Raw genomic sequence first — 11,001 nt, 5'->3', positions numbered from 1 at the left:
GGGGGGTGTGCTCCCCCTGATGAGCTCTTCAAGGTAAGCTAGGTTAACCTTCTTGTGTGAGCTTTTCAAGTGCACTTCAAGGTTTGTGGGATTTTTAGTTTTATAAATGTCCCTCATAACCCCCTGATGACCCAGTAATTCATTTTTGCACACTGTAGTACACATTTAGTTTTTTTCTTGTAGCTCTCATACTCTACTTGCCACTCCTCTAAGTCCTGATGTTTCTTAGAGAGGACAACAGTACCTTTAAAATTATATCACATGTGTGGGGGTGTGGCCTTGCCAATTGTTTTCCCACCTTTTCAAAATGGCTGGCATGCCCACCAGCACATTTTAAGGAAGAAAGAAAGGTAAGCTTGATATTTACATTTAAAATGTTTTGTTAAACTCAGATTTTTATTAATTTTCAAAAAATAAACATCTAGTAAATAATTTGAGGGGTCTTTAAGAATTAGGCTTATTGAGTTTCACAGAGAACATGACTAATTTATTAATGTGTACTCTAGTGCACGTCGGGACTTTGTACTTATATTTATTTCACTTTTTCCTAGTAGACAACTCTTTGACAAAGGCAGAGAGAATTCTTAACAGAATAATTGAGCGAGATTCAAACAGAGATTTTTCAGAAGATGAGAGTCATGTGAGCCAGATAGGAGAGGGTGAGAACCCAGGAAGAGCCACACAAAGATTATCGAGATGCAGTGGCAGATGTGATAGAGAAAAACACAGGGCCACCTGAAATCTGTCGTCCTATCTGGTCCAAAACCAACATGTAGGAGAATCTGGAATTTTTGCTTTGAGTTAAAAATAAAATATGGGTAAAATGCAGGAATGATTTCCAGTATAGTAAAAAATAAGAGTCGCATTTATAGCTGAATCCATGACACCTGATTGTTTCTACACGATCACGTCTTTGCTGAAAGTTATCAATGATCTCAATGTGCGAAAAGAACTCCCAGTATCTGGAGTTCAAGCTCCTCTTGGCTGAGAAACCAGGGACAAACATGTGAACAAGACCTGAATAATACCAGTAATGAAGAGTTCTCTCCAAAAATCAAGAAAAGGAGGCCCCAATCAGATGAGAGTGTAGCAAAATATGGTTCCCTCCACTTGCCTGAGATGGTTAACAGTCCAAGGCATTTCAGTTGTAGAATGGTTGGGTGCAACAGTAAAACATATGTGAGATGTGGGAAGTGCCAAATGTTGCTTTGTGTCTCCAAATAAAAAAATCACAGTACTTCCTCAGATATCATAAATGAATTGATTTTTGTGAAATAGAAAGCCCAGTGCAATCACTTGTTCCTGAACCAATGGCTTACAGCTAGTGAAGTGTCAGTGACTTCTAAGTTGGTCCCTGATCTACATTTTTATTATTATATTGTTATATAAATAAGTTTTAATATCCTGCTTACAACAAATTCAGTGGAGCTTTTAATTTTCTTAAATAGCTCTTGAATGTTGTTAGTTTCACATTCGTGATCAATGAACTCCCCTTGTGCACTGTAGTGCACATGTTGTAAAATTTAAATAAAATTGGTTAAAAACAATTTTGTTTTTGTAATGTGTTTTTTTTACCGTCCCAACACTTGATTTATCTGAAAAAGAAAAAAAGAAAAAGAAAAAAGGAAAAAGCTTTTCCTTTTTTTCTTTTTTCTTCCTCCCTGGGTCTCAGGAGGACATTGTGTCTATCTTACTTTTAAATTGCTGACTATTTCAAGAAAGCACCCAAAAGACGGGGACCAGTGTTTATCATTACATATCTCCATTTTGAGTGTGGCAAGTCTATCATTCCCCTGTTATTCATAGACCTCAGTGGAGGTTTTTGTTTTTTTTACCTCTATAAAAGTTAATTGACTCTTTACAGTGACCTGCTATGGTTAATAATAACCTGCTCCGTCATGAGTGGAATCAAACCTTTTCTTCACTTTAGCATTTAACATTCCCAACCATATAATATGATACATTAATCGAACTACAGCTACTAAAAACACAATTTTCTTAATGCAAACATCAGTAACTCAAAATTAGCAACCAAAGGGTTCAGTCTGCAGTTCACACTCATGTGAAGCTACAGCCTCCCCCCTTAGTCTCTATCATCCTTCTGTTCTTGCAAAAACAAAACAAAGCAAGACAAAACATCCACCCTTCTTTTACAGGCTGGGTGAATTGTTGTGGACATTCACTAATCCTAAAGTCGGTACCGTTTTTGTCTCAATATCAAGTCAGTTAAACTTTTAGTCGTCAGTCCGTCACAGTCCAGTCACATGCATACATCCACACACATTCATACCAGATATTGCTGATAATGGAGTCTCACGCGCAACCTATTCGAGCCTCCATCACCAGCAAGATGACGTCATCATTTTGAAGGAAACAGTTCCTTGTTTTTGGACTGGATTGACTCGCTGCAATCCTTTTAGGCTCGGGACTTCTCATTCGATCAGTGTCCCATATAAGTGAATTTCTCCCAAGCTCATTATAATCATGGAGAAAAATACTTTGCGACTGTTTTCAGTAAGAATATTTTATAGCGCTTTAAAGTTCAATCTCTCAGGCCTGGATTAAAGAGCTGATTTGTTAAATCAGGAACTCACAAAATACCAAAATATCACCACCGGTGGATCATACAGTGGGGCAAAAAAGTATTTAGTCAGCCACCGATTGTGCAAGTTCCCCCACTTAAAATGATGACAGAGGTCAGTAATTTGCACCAGAGGTACACTTCAACTGTGAGAGACAGAATGTGAAAAAAAAATCCATGAATTCACATGGTAGGATTTGTAAAGAATTTATTCGTAAATCAGGGTGGAAAATAAGTATTTGGTCAATAACAAAAATACAACTCAATACTCACCAAATACCAAACAGGTAAGGTGTAATTGAGCCATAGTGCTTGGTCTCTTTGTCCGATGTAAATCAATTGCAGTTAGAGGCTACATTAATTTCCCCTCTGTAAGCACTTATTGAAATTATCTGAGCACATTACAAGTACATATTTGCTTACTCTGTATGCTCAAATGTGACCCGTTATGGCCACTAGAAAAAAAGAGGAGGCCCGAAAAACAGGTGGGGGTCCTCCACCACCACCACTCACAGAGCCTGGCCACTTGGCTTCCACATTTGTGATAATGTTGGCAGCATCACATATGATCTTCACAGTGCAGAGAACACAAATTAGCATCCATTACTATAATGAAATGATTTGTTAGTTTGAAATGCTACAGGGAACTATGTACCTGTACATTAATGCTGTGGAACGACTTCCTGTTCACATAGTCTCCTTCATTTACTGAAGGAGCAATGATTGGAATGTGAGTGCCATCTGTACAGCCAATCACGCCTGGGAACCGTGAAAATAAATGTAAAATGTAAGTAGTAGTTCAAGTATCACCACATCATGAATTAAATTTTGTTCATCCTGCTACCTGCAATTTTGTGGCATCCCTCTTTGATGAATCTTGTGGGTCTATGACCGGGGAACACCACAAACGAGTACAGGAGACGTTTCAGTGCAACTGTAACATTCCTGACTGCCCGACAGACGGTAGCCTTGGAAACGTGCTCAGCGTCACCAATATTATACAGAAAGCTCCCGTTTGCAAAAAACCGAAGTGCAATACAAATAATATGTACAGAACTGAGAGAATGTCCACGATGTGTCACATGAGCAATATTAGGCCTGAGGATGTTCTTCAAATAACTGATAGATTGTGCTGAAAAACGGTAACGTTCACACAGGAAATCATCAGGAAATGATAAAATGTCCGAACGCGCTCTAATCACTCTCTCCCGGCGGAGAGCTCTGCGGAGAATTTGGGCTTCAACATCTACTGGCTCTTCAAGGAAGGAGCACGCCATGTCTGACACTTCCTACAGTCAGGTTTCCGACACAGAGGCGGAGAACGTCAGGGTTAGTTGAAGTAAACCTGCTAGGGAGCAGGTTAGCTTCACGGAGTGTGTCGTCATAGTAACTCACTCAGGATTAATCTAAACTCGCTTTGTGAAACCGAAAACCCAGAGTTTTCGTTAACTCAGGGTATACTTACTCAGAGTTTGCACTAAACCGGCTTCCTGAAATAGGGCCCAGATCTAAATCCAATCAAGAATCTGTGGCAAAATCTGAAAACTGCTGTTCACAAACGCTGCCCATCTAATCTGACTGAGCTGGAGCTGTTTTGCAAAGAAGAATGGGCAAAGATTTCAGTCTGTAGATGTGCAAAGCTGGTAGAGACATAAGGCAAACCGGATTATAAGGAGCACTGTCGATTTCCAGAAAAATCAAAGGACTGATTTTTAGAGTGCCTTATTTTCCGAAAAGCACAGTAATAACATAATAACAACGGCCCGCTAGCATGCTCTTGGTTGCTGAGGGCTATGCTGTGGCTGAGCTGCAAGATTAACTCTGCAAAACCAACTTTCATCAAGTAACAGGGCTCTAGAGTGCAACCAATTTGGTCGCAAATGCGAATCCGTGTAAATGACAGCAGGTACACTGATTCCACACAAAGACGTAAACACAGAACGGACCGACGCATCAGAATCAGCTTTGTCTTTCTCGGCTTTCTCACCCGACGGCTCGTAGACGGACACGCTGTCGGAGCTTAGCGATCCTGATGCGTCTGGTCCGCGCTGCGATTACGTCTTCTTGCGCTGATTCTGAGCTGCAGGTTTTGTCTCTCCAACCAAAATTCACAGAGCCAGCAGCAAAAGAAGCAGCAAACTGCGCTTCACATTTGATCAATGTCATTAATTTTGCTGTTTTGCTTCCACGACTATTAAAATCACACTCCATGCACAGCTAGCTCTCTCTCTATCTGTCTCTGTACTTCAAGAACAGTTTCCTGTCTCCAATCTCTGTTTTCTGTATTATTCATGCGCTTATTACCCACCAGTCTACCGTTGTTTTTTCCCTGCTAATATTAGCATCACACGGCACAGCTTCTGTATCACGTGGTATAAGGCTCCGCCCTTGTCATTTGTTGAGCAGGAAGAGTGAGCACTTGGTTTCATGCAGAGTACGTCCCGGATCAAAATGCGGTACAATCGTCGTCGTCTTTTTCTTTTTCTTTCTTTTAAATCGTCATTTGGAAATGAGATCGCACATAAGTATGAATCGAGATCGCAATTTTCTAACGATTAATCGTGCAGCCCTAATCCTATTAGTCGACTAATCGCAAAAATAATCGGTGACTAGTCGACTATCAAAATAATCGTTTGTGGCAGCCCTAATGCACACAGGGAAAAGTTAGAGAGGAAAAGAGAGAGCAGGAAATTACTCTTACTCTTAGGACGTATATGGCCCAACAGGCCTCGTGATACAGATGAGCTACATCCTCCTGGAAAGCAGCTGCCAATACAGTCTCCCCCATCTGCTGCAAGGCAGATGCTTCAAAACAGAGTGAGAAGTAAAGAGAGAGGGAAGGAACTCAAACAAATTAACACTATATTTTATCTTTAATAATCATATATATTGCTTTACCAAAACAGCTTGTTTTTGTGTTTTTTAAACTACCATCTCTCTTAAACCAACTTGAATTGAACAGTGAGCACAGCCACTAAGTTCTATGTAACAAAAATACAGGGATGGAAATAAAGAAATAAAGAACCTTGAACCTTGATGGGAGGGAGGGAGACGGTACCTGTACTGACGTTTAAAAAGAAGGAATAGGAGGAGGAGGGGTGGAGGTGGTGGAGCTCTCCGACAGGGGGAAAACTGAGATTTCAGTAAAGCTCAGTCCAAAGCACTTTCCTAATGATTTCCCTGTAACATTAGTCCTTGAGGTCCCCGTCACAGCAGACTACTGTGAGTGCCACCAGACAGTTAATGAGACAAAAACGAGACGCTCTTACAGCCAGGAGGATGCTTCCAGATGACGCTTGATTAATTTGATTGATTATCTGTGAATAAGTCTTGAGCCTCTCCTCAGTTCTTTATATTTTGCCTGTACTGAGCCAGATGTTCTTCTTCTTCCTTTCTTTAGACTTTCTGAAGGTCATTTAAAGTTTTTCTTTGGACATTAACTGCTTTTTCACCCATTTTCAGTCCAGTCTTTGTACCTGATCGCTTTCAGAGCGATATTTTTGTTTTTTGGGGGGGTTAAACCACTTAACCTAACTCAAGGGGACAAACCCGAGTTGTCAAATACAATACAAAACACACAACTTAGCAAAGAACCAATTTAAAATTTTATCTTTAGGGACTTTGTTACTAGCAACCTGTCACAGAAACACACTATTTAATTTCTTTGGATTGGGAAAGTAGAAGACAGAAAAAAAGGGGACAAGCTGAAAAATCTATCTACAGTGGAGGAACAGTACCTGAAAGTCATGTCAAAAAAAATTCAGCAAACACCTGACACAGGACCTGAAAGATGCACTTGGTCCTTCAGTTGATCCATCTAGTGTTCACCAAAGCCTCATCTCATGGTGTCAGTGAAGGGTGGCTGTCAAGAAGCCATTATTAAGGAAGGGAACAGGGAGAAAAGGCTGAGGGATGCCAAATTACACAAGAACTGGACTGAAAATCAGTAGCAGCAGGTCTGATGGAGTGATGAACCAAAATTTGACAGTTCTGGTTCAAATTGTGGTAATATGTCTACAACCACCTGTAAACTACTGTACAGCTCTGCCATAGTTTGGGTCTGCATTTCAGCCAGGGTGTTGGATTTCGTCAAAATTGATGGAATTATGAAAAGTACCACCAGACTTTGATGCACCATGCAATACCATCTGGAAAGCGTCTGATCGGCAGCAGCTTACTAAACACATCGAAACACCATCATTCATGGACTGACCTGAGCCGTGTGGGATCATCTCGGCAGAGAATGGAACAAAACGGCAGCTGATATCGAAAGAAGAGCTCTGAATGTCCTTAAAGAAGCTCGGAGAACTATTCCTGAAGACTACTTAAAGGAATTCCAAAGAAATGTGCCTAAGAGAGTTCAGGGCGTGCTGAAGATAAAGATGCTCAAGCTCATTACCTCATTATATCAACTCTGTTTTTGCCTTTTATATTGTATTTTCATGTAAACTTTTCAAATTTAAACTGTTGCACCCGTTTCCCATTACCCAGCAAGTTATATCTTAGAATTAAGGTGTGGCTCAAACTTTTGCACAGTCCTACATTTCCCATCTATAAAATGATTTGACACCTGATAAACCTTTAAAAGCACTGACCTGCCTCTCCAACTATCTGTTTTAAACAACACACACTTACCAGCAGTTGTGTTGCGTTTTCGTCAGGTTAGTGGCTCAGACCTAAAACAGCCCAACATTATCTCTAATTCAGGTCTGGACCCAAGCTGACCCATTAAAGTACGTGGTACTCCTTTTATTTGTACTTGTGTACTCAGGCATAAATTAGACTTTTCAGGTACAAACTAAATAACACAAAGAGGAGCTTATGAATAAGAATGAAACTGAGAGGCCCACTGCAAGAAGATACACACCCAAGTGCTGAGATTGTAAAGATGAAAAGTGAGCAGAGGAAAACGAGCGTTTCAGGACACCGAGGCGGTTTCCTCTTCTTCCCATCTGGCAGCCTCACAGCGGGGAGTTATGAGGTAGCCCCAACCTACCTCACATCTCCCCGCTGTGCAAGAACGAGCTCAGCAACACAAGCATCCTCTCTCTTTCGCGAGTGCATACGTGCACATCTACAGTGCTGCATGCCAATGAACCCATTTTCTTGGAGCACCTACACAAGCTGCAATCTACAGATCGTGTTTCACAGCGCTACAGCGCAAACACCTCCCTCTGTTTGTGCTTCATTCTCAGTGTTGGGACTAACGCGTTACAGTAACTACGTTATTATTGTGGTAACGAGCACGGTAACTAGTTATTATGCCAAAATCAGGAACGCGTTAGTCGTTACTGAGATTTAGATAGGGTCGTTACTCGTTACTTCATGTGGTGGCTATCGCGGAGCTTCCACAGATTCAGTAACATTAGCAAGTGGTGGAGGGCAGCAGGTGGATGAAGGAAAAGGGACGCAGAAGGAAAAGAGACCCGAGGCGGCCGCCGGTCCAAGTGTGACCTGAACTTCAGGTAAGAAGTTATGACCTGCAGTCTCTCTGGGTCAGATATGAACCAAGTTTAGGTGGAGTTTATTTTCGTTATTCTGACTTTTTCCGTACTGCGTGCTAGCTAGCATGACGGAGTTTCTATACAGCTGGGTGGTGCTATGAAGTTAATGATGTTGAACTTTATTTTGTTCATAAGTTATTAGAGTTGCCAACCGTCCCGTCTGGTATTCAGAGAAAATATTACGCGTTTCTTATTGAGGTGAAAAGGATCAGTTTGTCCCGGACTTCAGCTACAATGAAAAAGACACAAAGCTGGATTTATTCTGTGTCTTTACACTGTCATTCTCCCCCCTCTCTCTCCCGTTTCTACTTCAATCATGAAAACTGATCAATGATCAGCTGATCGGCTCTCTTGTTTGTTTATCGCTCACTTTGCCCCGAAAGAGGAAACCAGCGGATGTCGCGCTAAACAACAGCAGCACTTTTAAGCTTGATCAGCTGTTGTTAGAATTTATTTAATATTAATTTCTAGTATCAGCTGATGTTTGCTGGAGCCACAGCTGTAAAGCTGCTGGTCATGATATCGGTTTGGTTATGTGGTGAGAGGGAAACATGAAGATGAAACCAGGAGACGTCCTTACTGGATCATCAGAGCTGAACAGGTGATGGAGAAACAGGTTTACCTTTTAGGTGACATGAATGAGTTGAAGGGAAGTTATGAACTGTTTCTGAGAGACAAATAACACCAGGATCCTTTTTTAGGTAGCTGACAGCTGGTAACTGTGCAGGTGCGGATCTAGCAAAGTGTTGCCAGGGGGGCATGTAGGGCATTAACAGGGAGAGGTGGGCACAAGGAAATACTTTTCTTTCTTATTCTCATTTAAAATGTCTAGCTTTTAAAAAATTATCTGAATCTTACAACAAACGATTGATAGATTGATGCATATATACCATCAAAACAGTGTACATCACTGTCACAACAGTGTTTGTTTTAGGGCTGAACGATATATCGCATTTGCGATAATATCGCGACATGATCAAGTGCAATTTTCTAACCGCAAAGGCTGCGATTATACTGCGATTATATTATACAATTCATGGGCTGCATCCTCCTGAGGCCGCATTTGTAGACCGATAACGTCACAGCGACGCGCCGAAGGCTGTCCAAATTACTACCATATCCCAGAATTCATAGCGCGGCCCAGCCAAACTCCAGTTTCCAGCAATGGCGGCCGCTACTAAGTTTTAAAATTACTCATACTAATCTTTCTGGGTCACAAAATAAACTTTTAACATATTTTCAGGCGAGAAAGTAGTTGTGTAAACATCAAATATCTGCTCGGTTTATCAAGATATCCCATATTTGCAAAAGTGCTTCGACGTTTTCAGAGGCGTCTGCTACCCACCAGCTCGACAGCTAGCCGGGAGCTCGAGGGTTACTGATGCGGCCGAGAACGGCACAACTCCCGGCACATCATTTTCAGATCACCGCGGAGTTTCGCTGCTCGGGTTAAACGTAATATATAAGTCACTTAGACAACCTAAAAATGTTATTGTTGGGCTTTTTTCAGTGTTTTGTTTGTTCGTGAGTAAATCGGTTTGGCTGAGATTAAAGTTATTAGATTAGATAAAATAAAACTATTAATCCCCCGGGTGGGTTCCTCCTTGGTTTTCACACAGCTGACTAAACGTCAAACAGAAAACTTATTAAACAGAAGTATGAGACAGTCGAGAACTTACACCAGTGTCTGGTTATATTTTAGATAGCAAGAAGCAGACGGCCGAGTTTATTAAACTCCACCGAGACAGCGGTGACGCTAATCAGAACTAGACCGTCCAATTTCACGCCTTTAAACTTTAAAGGCGTGTTTGTGTGTGTGTTTACACAATTGCTATTATGTTTGAACTTTATGTGTAATGTTACTGACTGCAGAGATCAGTAAGATGTGTGTATTTTTTATTTATTAGTTTTATTTATTTAATATTATTTTTTAATTGAATGACTGTCTAGTAGTTCACAGATGTCGAAAAACTGAGTGTGGTAAAGCCACTGATTTTGTTTATGTATATTTCGGCAATCTGCACATTGTACTGACTTTCATTTTAATGTTTACACCAGGGTTCCTTGTCAGCACTTTATGCTCAGATGTTTGTAAGCTAAAAATAAACTATTGTGTATGTTCAAATATACTGTTGTGATTGAAGAAGTTAAATAAAAATGTCAGTCATCAATTCATGCATCACCTCATGTCATCATAACAGAGGTCTGTCTTCCAGGAAAGAACAGTTTAAAATTAATGTAATATAGTATTGGCCATACTATATGATGTATTGCTTGTCTTTGTTTAATAACACAGAAGACAAATACCTTAAAAAATAATCGCATATCGCATCGCAATCGCAATATTGGGGCAAAAAATCGCAATTAGATTATTTTCCATAATCGTTCAGCCCTAGTTTGTTTTCATTCAAAGGCTTTAAGATTTTTCCTATAATGGTGGGCCGGTCTCTAGTTAAAATACCCGGGCCAATTTTTTGTCCCAGTCCAGCCCTGTAAGCAGCTCATCTGCAGTCTGGTGTTACCTACATCTTCCTATTCAGAAGGCAGAATTTCTGAGTTCTGAGTACAATCGAAAGCACCACGACTGCAGTTTTTGTGTTGATGTAAAAGGCGCACATGACGCTGTGACGTAGGCTAGAATCATGGCAGCAGTCAACGACGGTCCAGACGTGGGATTTCTCTCGTGGAAATATGCACATTATCTTTTCCTTTCTATTGGTAGGTGGCACAGTGCACTTGTGGCAAGTAAGCAAGCTAGAAGACTGGCAAAGTTATGGAAGAAACATATTAACAAGAGAATTCTGAGTAAAACCAAAGTTACTTTCCCTAGTAACTAGTTACTTTGAAAGTAACGAGTAACTTGAAGTAACTGAGTTACTTTTGAGAGAAGTAACTAGTAATGTAACTAAGTTACTA

This window comes from Copadichromis virginalis, linkage group LG3 (assembly GCF_057382275.1).
Source record: "Copadichromis virginalis isolate Kocher_CV1m ecotype Utaka linkage group LG3, C_Virginalis_male_GT1.1, whole genome shotgun sequence".
Taxonomy (NCBI): Eukaryota; Metazoa; Chordata; class Actinopteri; order Cichliformes; family Cichlidae; genus Copadichromis; species Copadichromis virginalis.
This window is presented reverse-complemented; position numbering follows the sequence as displayed.